Below are 13,588 nucleotides of genomic sequence, written 5' to 3' on the forward strand. Positions count from 1 at the left end.
ATTTTAATTCGGCGTACTCCTATCTCCTTGTGCAAAATCCCCTAACTTGGCCTTGGTGCAAAGGCTAGCGGTGTAAGTTGCATCGAGCGAGTAGTCTCGCCTCATCATTGTAACAGAACGGAGGTCCGCTCTAATCAATAAATTCTTTTTTGAAGCATTCTTTAAATCAATTTTTACTTTACAATTTATCTGAATCCCTTACAGATCATAAATATAAGAATATAATCGCTTCTGTGCTGAGTAAAAAAATTGGACAAGGTATACCATACGCTGTAACATTAAACAATAACAAAATCGATTATGTTCATTGGGATGATCCAAACGAGCTCGTAGATCGTCTTCGATTGCTCGAAGCCTCATGTTACGCGGGTCATAACGCTCATGACAATGAGATTTTATCAATTATTGAGGAACTTCGCGAAGTGGGGCTTATTATAAATTGAAGTATGCATACACAATTTAATCATTTTGTAACACCCCCCTTTCTCCCCTCCGTGTGGCCGGACACGGTCAAGCGACTCGCCACGATATTCGGCGAGTCGTCGCGTGCGTTCAGGGCCGGCCGGGGTGTCCGCGGGAAGGAACGAAATTACTTCAAGTCTCGTGTCTTTTCGAGTTGACTATTTACATTTATTTTTAGCTCTTATATTTACAATATGTACAGCTGTTCCGCCGCGGTGCTTGTCGCACGAACGACGTAAACAGAGTCGCCGGCGGTCGCGCGAGTTTCGCTTTTCTTATACGCACGTTTTTATAACGCGGCGCCTATCGCACGGGTGACGCAAACAGTATCGTCGTCGGTCGCGTGAATTCGCGCGCGTGGATATAATACCGTGCCCTCCCTATGCTGGACCGCGGTTTTCCCTTAGGAACGGGAGCGCGGGGGGCAATCGCCGAGAACGCTCAGCAGAGGCAAAGTACTCTTTACCTCAGGACTGCGCCACGCTCGCTAGGAACCGCCGATGCGGCTGGAGATGCTGCCCGGGCGTCGTCCACGGGATAAACCGAGAACGCTCGGCGGAGGCGAAGCACGCTTCACCCCGCTTTATCCGCTGTGGCCGGCGACCTGGGAGCTTCGGAGGAAAGGAGGCGGTGTCGCGGCCAAGAACTCTTGGCGAAGGCCGAGAACGCTCGACCCTCGTGCTTAGCGACTCCTGGGTGATTCGGTTGTCTAGGAAGCTACTGAGCGGAGGCCCGGAACGGAGCTCAGTGGATCGGAAGACTGCTCTCGATCGCTCGGTACCCGGCCTTTTTATTCGGTGTTTCGCGTGGCCCGGGGTGTTCGGGTTCCCGGGGGTTGGCGTCGCAGCGCCCGTCGCGATCGTAAAAAGTATTAATTTTCGCGCGACGCGGGACGGTGGTACGTTTACCGAGAACGGTGCGCGTTACTTATTGCGGTGTATTAAAAAAGGGTCGGGGCGCACCGCGCCCCTATTCCGTCGGACGATGTTCGGTCCGACGGTCCGGCCGCTGTTTTGCCGGGACGAGGTAGATGCCTACCTCGTTACATCACCCCCCTTCCTACAGATGCCTGAATTTTGAGGCATTTAGCAATTTATTTTAATTTTGCCGATCGTACTCGCCCCGCCCGGTCGAAACGGATGTGCCATCGCTGGCGGCCGACGCGCGCTTTGTATTCCCGGGAGACGTGCGCCGAGAAATGTGGCACGTCCACGATTACACCGGGGGCCACCTCTACTGGGATCGGCGGCGGTGGTAATGGCCCCATGACTCGTAGAGGTTCCAGCGTGGGTCTCTTTGGCGGCGGCTCGGTGGTCAGTCGCCGTGGCCTGGCTGGTGGCGGTGGCGGTGTCTCCAAGAGGCCCGCTTGCTTCCGTCGGTTGGTCGCGTCGGACCGTTGGATGACGGTGCCGACTCGAGGCACCGTGGTGATCGGTGCGCCCGCTCTCTCCTGACGGGCCGGCGGTGGCGGCATTGCCGGCCGTCCGGTCTCCTCCTCCGTATCGCCGCGGTATACCCGAATCCACTCCTCGTTGATTCCAGGCTCCGCGGGATCGTACGCTTCTCCTAGTAGCTGGTTTATTTCCGCGAGTATATCCTGCTCCATGGCTGGTGTTATCGCAAGTGTCGAGCCGGTGTACCGCTGTCGTCCGGCTCTCGGTATCGTCCTCTTCCTCGTCGTCCTCGTTGTTGTCATCCGCGTCTTTGTTGATATCGGTTGCCTGTTCTGGCGTAACGCTCTTAAGGTCCTTTACGTGTACGTGCCGGTACCAACGGCCGTTTGGACCTTTCAGATCGACGATAACGGGCGATATTATTTTTCGTACTTCGAACGGGCCGGCATATTTGGGAGCTAATTTTGCATTGAATGCCGCTCCTTTATCTGACAGCGGGTGTTCCCGCCGCCACACGCTTTCTCCGATTTGCGGCCGCCACGGACGTCGTCGGAGATTATAATATTTCTCCTGTCTTTGGAATGCCCGGGCCAATCTTACGCGGACAAATTCGTGCGCTTCCTGCAAACGCCGGTGCGTTTCGGTGACAGGGCCCGTATTTTTGCTCGGTTCGGTCGGTTGCCGTAGTTCTCGGCCGTAATTTAGGTACGCAGGGGTGTAACCGGTCGCGTCGTGTGTCGCTGTATTAAAGGCGAATTGTAGCGCTTCTATTTTTTCATCCCACGCTCGGTGTTTATGCCCGACGTACTGTGCGATCATGGTTTTGACTGTCCGGTTCGTCCGTTCCACCGGATTGCATTGCGGTGAATACGGCGGTGTTAGGCGGTGGGTGATTCCCATAGATCGCAACAGAGTTTCGAGCTGGTCGGATCGGAACTGCGTCCCGTTGTCAGACGTGACAATTTCCGGACACCCGTGTCGCAGGATTACGGCTTCGGTTAACGCTCGCGTGACGCTCAGGCCGTCGCTTTCGATAGGGCTCTAATTTCGATCCATTTCGTAAATCGGTCTTGGAGATTTAGTAGCCATACGTGGCCGCGCTTCGACCTGGGGAGGGGCCCGACGAGGTCGATTGACACATGTTGCCACGGGCGTTCGACCGGTGTGGCATGTAATAAGCCGGGCGGCTTTTGTTGTGACGCTTTGTAGGCCAAGCAGTTTTTGCATCCGCGCACGTACCGGGTGATCTCGCGAAACATCCCGGGCCAATAGTAGTGTTCGGCGATACGCGCGATTGTTTTGGCGATACCCAGGTGGCCGGCAGTCGGCTCGTCGTGGTAACGCGTTAATATTTCCTGGCGATGGTCACGCGGTACGCATTCCTTCCATTCGTCGTCCGGCGAAAAAACAAAAAAAAATTTTTGAAATCTGGCAACGTATCATTGTGCAGTGACGTCAGCAGATGCCCACGTGACCATTTTCAGCGTTCTACCCTCACCAGAAACAGGATATTGACAAAAACGAAAAAAAATTTTGAAAATCTGGCAAAAATCATCGTGCGGTGACGTCAGCAGATGCCCACGTAACATTTTCAGCGTTTACCTCCACCAGAAACAAAGATATTGACAAAAAACGAAAATAAATTTTTGAAAATCTGGCAACAAAATTTCGTGCGGTGACGTCAGCAGATGCCCACGTGACTATTTTCAGCGTTCTACTTCCACCAGAAGCAAAGATATTGACAAAAAACAAAAAAATTTTGAAAATCTGGCAACGAATCATCGTGCGGTGACGTCAGCAGATGCCACGTGACAATTTTCAGCGTTCTACCTTCACCAGAAGCAGAGATATTGACAAAAACAAAAAAAAATTTTTTGAAAATCTGGAAAAAATCATCGTGCGGTGACGTCAACAGATGCCCACGTAACAATTTTTAGCGTTCTATCTTCACCAGAAGCAGAAATATTGACAAAAACAAAAAAAAAATTTTGAAAATCTGGCAAAAAATCATCGTGCGGTGACGTCAGCAGATGCCCACGTGACCATTTTCAGCGTTCTATCTTCACCAGAAGCAGAAATATTGACAAAAAACAAAAAAAGTTTTGAAAATCTGGCAACGTATCATCGTGCGGTGACGTCAGCAGATGCCCACGTGACAATTTTCAGCGTTCTACTTTCACCAGAAGCAAAAATATTGACAAAAAACAAAAAAATTTTGAAAATTTGGCAAAATCATCGTGCGGTGACGTCAGCAGATGCCCACGTAACAATTTTCAGCGTTCTAATTCCACCAGAAGCAGAGATATTGACAAAAAACGAAAAAAATTTTGAAAATCTGGCAACAAATCATCGTGCGGTGACGTCAGCAGATGCCCACGCAATTTTCAGCGTTCTATTTCACCAGAAGCAAAGATATTGACAAAAAACAAAAAAAATTTTTTGAAAATCTGGCAAAAATCATCGTGCGGTGACGTCAGCAGATGCCCACGTGACCATTTTCAGCGTTCTACCCTCACCAGAAGCAGAATATTGACAAAAACGAAAATAAAATTTTGAAAATCTGGCAAAGAATCATCGTGCGGTGACGTCAGCAGATGCCCACGTGTCATTTTCAGCGTTCTACCTTCACCAGAAACAAAATATTGACAAAAAACAAAAAATTTTTGAAAATTGGCAACAAATTTCGTGCGGTGACGTCAGCAGATGCCCACGTAACAATTTTCAGCGTTCTACTTCCACCAGAAACAGAAATATTGACAAAAAACAAAAAAATTTTGAAAATCTGCAACGAATCATCGTGCGGTGACGTCAGCAGATGCCCACGTGACCATTTTCAGCGTTCTACCTTCACCAGAAGCAGAGATATTGAAAAAAACAAAAAAATTTTTGAAAATCTGGAAAAATCATCGTGCGGTGACGTCAGCAGATGCCCACGTAACAATTTTCAGCGTTCTATCTTCACCAGAAGCAGAAATATTGACAAAAACAAAAAAAAAATTTTGAAAATCTGGCAAAAAATCATCGTGCGGTGACGTCAGCAGATGCCCACGTAACTATTTTCAGCGTTCTACCTTCACCAGAAGCAGAGATATTGACAAAAAACAAAAAAAAGAATTTTTGAAAATCTGGCAACATATCATCGTGCGGTGACGTCAGCAGATGCCCACGTAACAATTTTCAGCGTTCTACTTTCACCAGAAGCAGAGATATTGACAAAAAACGAAAAAAATTTTTAAATCTGGCAACGAATCGTGCGGTGACGTCAGCAGATGCCCACGTAACAATTTTCAGCGTTCTACTTTCACCAGACAGAAATATTGACAAAAACAAAAAAAATTTTGAAAATCTGGCAAAAATCATCGTGCGGTGACGTCAGCAGATGCCCACGTGACAATTTTCAGCGTTCTACCTTCACCAGAAGCAGAATATTGACAAAAAACGAAAAAATTTTTGAAAATCTGGCAACGTATCATCGTGCGGTGACGTCAGCAGATGCCCACGTAACAATTTTCAGCGTTCTACTTCAGAAGCAAAATATTGACAAAAAACAAAAAAAATTTTTGAAAATCTGGCAACGTATCATCGTGCGGTGACGTCAGCAGATGCCCACGTAACAATTTTCAGCGTTCTACTTTCACCAGAGCAGAGATATTGACAAAAACAAAAAAAAATTTTGAAAATCTGGCAACGAATCATCGTGCGGTGACGTCAGCAGATGCCCACGTGACCTTTTCAGCGTTCTACCTTCACCAGAAGCAGAGATATTGACAAAAAACAAAAAAATTTTTGAAAATCTGGCAAAAATCATCGTGCGGTGACGTCAGCAGATGCCCATGACTATTTTCAGCGTTCTACTTTCACCAGAAGCAAAGATATTGACAAAAACGAAAATAAATTTTGAAAATCTGGCAACGTATCATTGTGCGGTGACGTCAGCAGATGCCCACGTAACAATTTTCAGCGTTCTACTTTCACCAGAAGCAAAATATTGACAAAAACAAAAAAATTTTTTTAATTTGGCAAAATCATCGTGCGGTGACGTCAGCAGATGCCCACGTAACAATTTTCAGCGTTCTACTTCCACCAGAAACAGAAATATTGACAAAAAACAAAAAAATTTTTGAAAATCTGGCATCATCGTGCGGTGACGTCAGCAGATGCCCACGTGACAATTTTCAGCGTTCTACTTTCACCAGAAGCAGAGATATTGACAAAAAACAAAAATTTTGAAAATCTGGCAAAAATCATCGTGCGGTGACGTCAGCAGATGCCCACGTAACAATTTTCAGCGTTCTACCTTCACCAGAAGCAAAGATATTGACAAAAAACAAAAAAAAAATTTTTGAAAATCTGGCAAAAAATCATCGTGCGGTGACGTCAGCAGATGCCCACGTAACAATTTTCAGCGTTCTAATTCCACCAGAAGCAGAGATATTGACAAAAAACAAAAAAAAATTTTTGAAAATCTGGCAACAAATCATCGTGCGGTGACGTCAGCAGATGCCCACGTAACAATTTTCAGCGTTCTACTTTCACCAGAAGCAGATATTGACAAAAACAAAAAAATTTTTGAAAATCTGGCAAAGAATCATCGTGCGGTGACGTCAGCAGATGCCCACGTGACCATTTTCTGCGTTCTACCTTCACCAGAAACAGAGATATTGACAAAAAACGAAAAAAGAATTTTTGAAAATCTGTCAAAGAATCATCGTGCGGTGACGTCAGCAGATGCCCACGTAACAATTTTCAGCGTTCTACCTCCACCAAAAGCAAAGATATTGACAAAAAACGAAAAAAATTTTTGAAAATTTGGCAACAAAATCATCGTGCGGTGACGTCAGCAGATGCCCACGTAACAATTTTCAGCGTTCTACTTCCACCAGAAACAGAAATATTGACAAAAAACAAAAAAAAAATTTTTGAAAATCTGGCAACGAATCATCGTGCGGTGACGTCAGCAGATGCCCACGTGACTATTTTCAGCGTTCTACCTTCACCAGAAGCAGAGATATTGACAAAAACAAAAAAATTTTTGAAAATCTGGAAAAATCATCGTGCGGTGACGTCAGCAGATGCCCACGTAACAATTTTCAGCGTTCTATCTTCACCAGAAGCAGAAATATTGACAAAAACAAAAAAAAAATTTTGAAAATCTGGCAAAAAATCATCGTGCGGTGACGTCAGCAAATGCCCACGTGACTATTTTCAGCGTTCTATCTTCACCAGAAGCAGAAATATTGACAAAAAACGAAAAAAAAGTTTTTAAAAACCTGGCAACGTATCATTGTGCGGTGACGTCAGCAGATGCCCACGTAACAATTTTCAGCGTTCTACTTTCACCAGAAACAGAAATATTGACAAAAAACGAAAAAAAATTTTAAAAACCTGGCAACGTATCATGTGCGGTGACGTCAGCAGATGCCCACGTAACAATTTTCAGCGTTCTAATTTCACCAGAAGCAAAGATATTGACAAAAAACGAAAAAAAATTTTTGAAAATCTGGCAACAAATCATCGTGCGGTGACGTCAGCAGATGCCCACGTAACAATTTTCAGCGTTCTACCTCCACCAAAAACAAAGATATTGACAAAAAACAATAAAAAATTTTTAAAATTTGGCAACGTATCATCGTGCGGTGACGTCAGCAGATGCCCACGTGACAATTTTCAGCGTTCTATCTTCACCAGAAGCAGAGATATTGACAAAAAACAAAAAAAAATTTTTGAAAATCTGGCAAAGAATCATCGTGCGGTGACGTCAGCAGATGCCCACGTAACAATTTTCAGCGTTCTACCTCCACCAGAAAAGATATTGACAAAAAACAAAAAAAAGTTTGTGAAAATCTGGCAAAGAATCATTGTGCGGTGACGTCAGCAGATGCCCACGTAACAATCTTCAGCGTTCTACCTTCACCAGAAGCAGAGATATTGACAAAAAACAAAAAAAAATTTTTGAAAATCTGGCAACAAATCATCGTGCGGTGACGTCAGCAGATGCCCACGTAACAATTTTCAGCGTTCTAATTTCACCAGAAGCAAAGATATTGACAAAAAACAAAAAAAATTTTTGAAAATCTGGCAAAATCATCGTGCGGTGACGTCAGCAGATGCCCACGTAACAATTTTCAGCGTTCTAATTCCACCAGAAGCAGAGATATTGACAAAAAACAAAAAAAAATTTTTGAAAATCTGGCAACAAATCATCGTGCGGTGACGTCAGCAGATGCCCACGTAACAATTTTCAGCGTTCTAATTTCACCAGAAGCAAAGATATTGACAAAAAACAAAAAAAAATTTTTTGAAAATCTGGCAAAAAATCATCGTGCGGTGACGTCAGCAGATGCCCACGTAACAATTTTCAGCGTTCTACTTTCACCAAAAGCAGAGATATTGACAAAAAACAAAAAAAAATTTTTTGAAAATCTGGCAACGTATCATTGTGCGGTGACGTCAGCTGATGCCCACGTGACCATTTTCATCGTTCTACCCTCACCAGAAGCAGAGATATTGACAAAAAACGAAAATAAAATTTTGAAAATCTGGCAAAGAAGCATAGTGCGGTGACGTCAGCAGATGCCCACGTAATCATTTTCAGCGTTTTACCTTCACCAAAAACAAAGATATTGACAAAAAACGAAAAATAAATTTTTGAAAATTTGGCAACAAAATTTCGTGCGGTGACGTCAGCAGATGCCCACGTAACAATTTTCAGCGTTCTACTTCCACCAGAAACAAAAATATTGACAAAAAACGAAAAAAAAATTGTTGAAAATCTGGCAACGAATCATCGTGCGGTGACGTCAGCAGATGCCCACGTGACCTTTTTCAGCGTTCTACCTTCACCAGAAGCAGAGATATTGACAAAAAACAAAAAAAAATTTTTTGAAAATCTAGGAAAAAATCGTCGTGCGGTGACGTCAACAGATGCCCACGTAACAATTTTCAGCGTTCTATCTTCACCAGAAGCAGAAATATTGACAAAAACAAAAAAAAAATTTTGAAAATCTGGCAAAAAATCATCGTGCGGTGACGTCAGCAAATGCCCACGTGACTATTTTCAGCGTTCTATCTTCACCAGAAGCAGAAATATTGACAAAAAACGGAAAAAAAGTTTTTGAAAATCTGGCAACGTATCATTGTGCGGTGACGTTAACAGATGCCCACGTAACAATTTTCAGCGTTCTACTTTCACCAGAACCTAAAATATTGACAAAAAACGATAAAAAAATTTTTAAAAATTTGGCAACGTATCATTGTGCAGTGACGTCAGCAGATGCCCACGTAACAATTTTCAGCGTTTTAATTTCACCAGAAGCAAAGATATTGACAAAAAACGAAAAAAAATTTTTGAAAATCTGGCAACAAATCATCGTGCGGTGACGTCAGCAGATTCTCACGTAACAATTTTCAGCGTTCTACCTCCACCAAAAACAGAGATATTGACAAAAAACAATAAAATAATTTTTTAATATTTGGCAACGTATTATTGTGCGGTGACGTCAGCAGATGCCCACGTGACTATTTTCAGCGTTCTATCTTCACCAGAAACAGAGATATTGACAAAAAACGAAAAAAATTTTTGAAAATCTGGCAAAGAATAATCGTGCGGTGACGTCAGCAGATGCCCACGTAACAATTTTCAGCGTTCTACCTCCACCAGAAACAGAAATATTGACAAAAAACGAAAATAGAATTTTTGAAAATCTGGCAAAGAATCATCGTGCGGTGACGTCAGCAGATGCCCACGTAACAATTTTCAGCGTTCTAATTCCACCAGAAGCAGAGATATTGACAAAAAACAAAAAAAAATTTTTGAAAATCTGGCAACAAATCATCGTGCGGTGACGTCAGCAGATGCCCACGTAACAATTTTCAGCGTTCTAATTTCACCAGAAGCAGAGATATTGACAAAAAACGAAAATAAATTTTTGAAAATCTGGCAACGAATCATCGTGCGGTGACGTCAGCAGATGCCCACGTAACAATTTTCAGCGTTCTACATTCACCAGAAGCAGAGATATTGACAAAAAACAAAAAAATTTTTGAAAATCTGGCAACAAATCATCGTGCGGTGACGTCAGCAGATGCCCACGTAACAATTTTCAGCGTTCTAATTTCACCAGAAGCAAAGATATTGACAAAAAACAAAAAAAAATTTTTTGAAAATCTGGCAACGTATCATTGTGCGGTGACGTCAGCAGATGCCCACGTAACAATTTTAAGCGTTCTACTTCCACCAGAAGCAGAATATTGACAAAAAACAAAAAAATTTTTGAAAATCTGGCAACGTATCATTGTGCGGTGACGTCAGCAGATGCCCACGTGACTATTTTCAGCGTTCTACCCTCACCAGAAGCAGAGATATTGACAAAAAACGAAAAAAAAATTTTTGAAAATCTGGCAAAGAATCATCGTGCGGTGACGTCAGCAGATGCCCACGTAACTTTTTCAACGTTTTACTTTCACCAAAAGCAAAGATATTGACAAAAAACGAAAAAACAATTTTGAAAATTTGGCAACAAATTTTTGTGCGGTGACGTCAGCAGATGCTCACGTAACAATTTTCAGCGTTTTACCTTCACCAGAAACAAAAATATTGACAAAAAACGAAAAAAATTTTTGAAAATCTGGCAACGAATCATCGTGCGGTGACGTCAGCAGATGCCCACGTGACTGTTTTCAGCGTTCTACCTTCACCAGAAACAGAGATATTGACAAAAAACAAAAAAATTTTTGAAAATCTGGCAACGAATCATCGTGCGGTGACGTCAACAGATGCCCACGTAACAATTTTCAGCGTTCTATCTTCACCAGAAGCAGAAATATTGACAAAAACAAAAAAAAAATTTTGAAAATCTGGCAAAAAATCATCGTGCGGTGACGTCAGCAGATGCCCACGTAACAATTTTCAGCGTTCTATCTTCACCAGAAGCAAAATATTGACAAAAAACGGAAAAAATTTTTGAAAATCTGGCAACGTATCATTGTGCGGTGACGTCAGCAGATGCCAACGTAACTATTTTCAGCGTTTTACTTTCACCAGAGGCAAAGATATTGACAAAAAACAAAAAAAATTTTTGAAAATTTGGCAACGTATCATTGTGCGGTGACGTCAGCAGATGCCCACGTAACAATTTTCAGCGTTCTACCTTCACCAGAAGCAAAGATATTGACAAAAAACGAAAAAAAATTTTTGAAAATCTGGCAACAAATCATCGTGCGGTGACGTCAGCAGATGCCCACGTAACAATTTTCAGCGTTCTATCTTCACCAGAAACAGAGATATTGACAAAAAACAAAAAAAATTTTTGAAATCTGGCAACGTATTATCGTGCGGTGACGTCAGCAGATGCCCACGTAACAATTTTCAGCGTTCTACCTCCACCAGAAGCAGAGATATTGACAAAAAACGAAAAAAAAATTTTTGAAAATCTGGCAAAGAATCATCGTGCGGTGACGTCAGCAGATGCCCACGTAACAATTTTCAGCGTTCTACCTCCACCAGAAGCAGAGATATTGACAAAAAACGAAAAAAAAATTTTTGAAAATCTGGCAAAGAATCATCGTGCGGTGACGTCAGCAGATGCCCACGTAACAATTTTCAGCGTTCTAATTCCACCAGAAGCAGAGATATTGACAAAAAACAAAAAAAAATTTTTGAAAATCTGGCAACAAATCATCGTGCGGTGACGTCAGCAGATGCCCACGTAACAATTTTCAGCGTTCTACTTTCACCAGAAGCAGAGATATTGACAAAAAACAAAAAAAAATTTTTGAAAATCTGGCAACGTATCATCGTGCGGTGACGTCAGCAGATGCCCACGTGACCATTTTCAGCGTTCTACCTTCACCAGAAGCAGAGATATTGACAAAAAACAAAAAAAAGTTTTTGAAAATCTGGCAAAGAATCATCGTGCGGTGACGTCAGCAGATGCCCACGTAACAATTTTCAGCGTTCTACCTTCACCAGAAACAAAATATTGACAAAAAACGAAAAAAATTTTTGAAAATTTGGCAACAAAATTTCGTGCGGTGACGTCAGCAGATGCCCACGTAACAATTTTCAGCGTTCTACTTCCACCAGAAACAAAAATATTGACAAAAAACGAAAAAAAAATTGTTGAAAATCTGGCAACGAATCATCGTGCGGTGACGTCAGCAGATGCCCACGTGACCTTTTTCAGCGTTCTACCTTCACCAGAAGCAGAGATATTGACAAAAAACAAAAAAATTTTTGAAAATCTGGAAAAAATCGTCGTGCGGTGACGTCAACAGATGCCCACGTAACAATTTTTAGCGTTCTATCTTCACCAGAAGCAGAAATATTGACAAAAACAAAAAAAAAATTTTGAAAATCTGGCAAAAAATCATCGTGCGGTGACGTCAGCAGATGCCCACGTGACTATTTTCAGCGTTCTACTTTCACCAGAAGCAAAGATATTGACAAAAAACGAAAAAAAGTTTTTTGAAAATCTGGCAACGTATCATTGTGCAGTGACGTCAGCAGATGCCCACGTAACATTTTTCAGCGTTCTACTTCCACCAGAAAAAAAGATATTGACAAAAAACGATAAAAAAATTTTTCAAAATCTGGCAACGTATCATTGTGCTGTGACGTCAGCAGATGCCCACGTAACAATTTTCAGCGTTCTAATTTCACCAGAAGCAAAGATATTGACAAAAAACGAAAAAAAATTTTTGAAAATCTGGCAACAAATCATCGTGCGGTGACGTCAGCAGATTCCCACGTAACAATTTTCAGCGTTCTACCTCCACCAAAAACAAAGATATTGACAAAAAACAATAAAATAATTGGCAACGTATCATTGTGCGGTGACGTCAGCAGATGCCCACGTGACTATTTTCAGCGTTCTATCTTCACCAGAAACAGAGATATTGACAAAAAACAAAAAAAAAATTTTTGAAAATCTGGCAAAGAATAATCGTGCGGTGACGTAAGCAGATGCCCACGTAACAATTTTCAGCGTTCTACCTCCACCAGAAACAGAAATATTGACAAAAAACGAAAATAGAATTTTTGAAAATCTGGCAAAGAATCATCGTGCGGTGACGTCAGCAGATGCCCACGTAACAATTTTCAGCGTTCTAATTCCACCAGAAGCAGAGATATTGACAAAAAACAAAAAAAAATTTTTGAAAATCTGGCAACAAATCATCGTGCGGTGACGTCAGCAGATGCCCACGTAACAATTTTCAGCGTTCTAATTTCACCAGAAGCAGAGATATTGACAAAAAACGAAAATAAATTTTTGAAAATCTGGCAACGAATCATCGTGCGGTGACGTCAGCAGATGCCCACGTGACCTTTTTCAGCGTTCTACCTTCACCAGAAGCAGAGATATTGACAAAAAACAAAAAAAAATTTTTTGAAAATCTGGCAAAAAATCGTCGTGCGGTGACGTCAGCAGATGCCCACGTAACAATTTTCAGCGTTCCATTTTCACCAGAAACAGAAATATTGACAAAAACGAAAAGAAAGTTTTTAAAAACCTGGCAACGTATCATCGTGCGGTGACGTCAGCAGATGCCCACGTAACAATTTTCAGCGTTCTACTTCCACCAGAAGCAGAGATATTGACAAAAAACAAAAAAATTTTTGAAAATCTGGCAACAAATCATCGTGCGGTGACGTCAGCAGATGCCCACGTAACAATTTTCAGCGTTCTACTTTCACCAGAAGCAGAGATATTGACAAAAACGAAAAAAATTTT

This window comes from Cardiocondyla obscurior, linkage group LG03 (genome assembly GCF_019399895.1).
Source record: "Cardiocondyla obscurior isolate alpha-2009 linkage group LG03, Cobs3.1, whole genome shotgun sequence".
NCBI classification, from domain to species: domain Eukaryota; kingdom Metazoa; phylum Arthropoda; class Insecta; order Hymenoptera; family Formicidae; genus Cardiocondyla; species Cardiocondyla obscurior.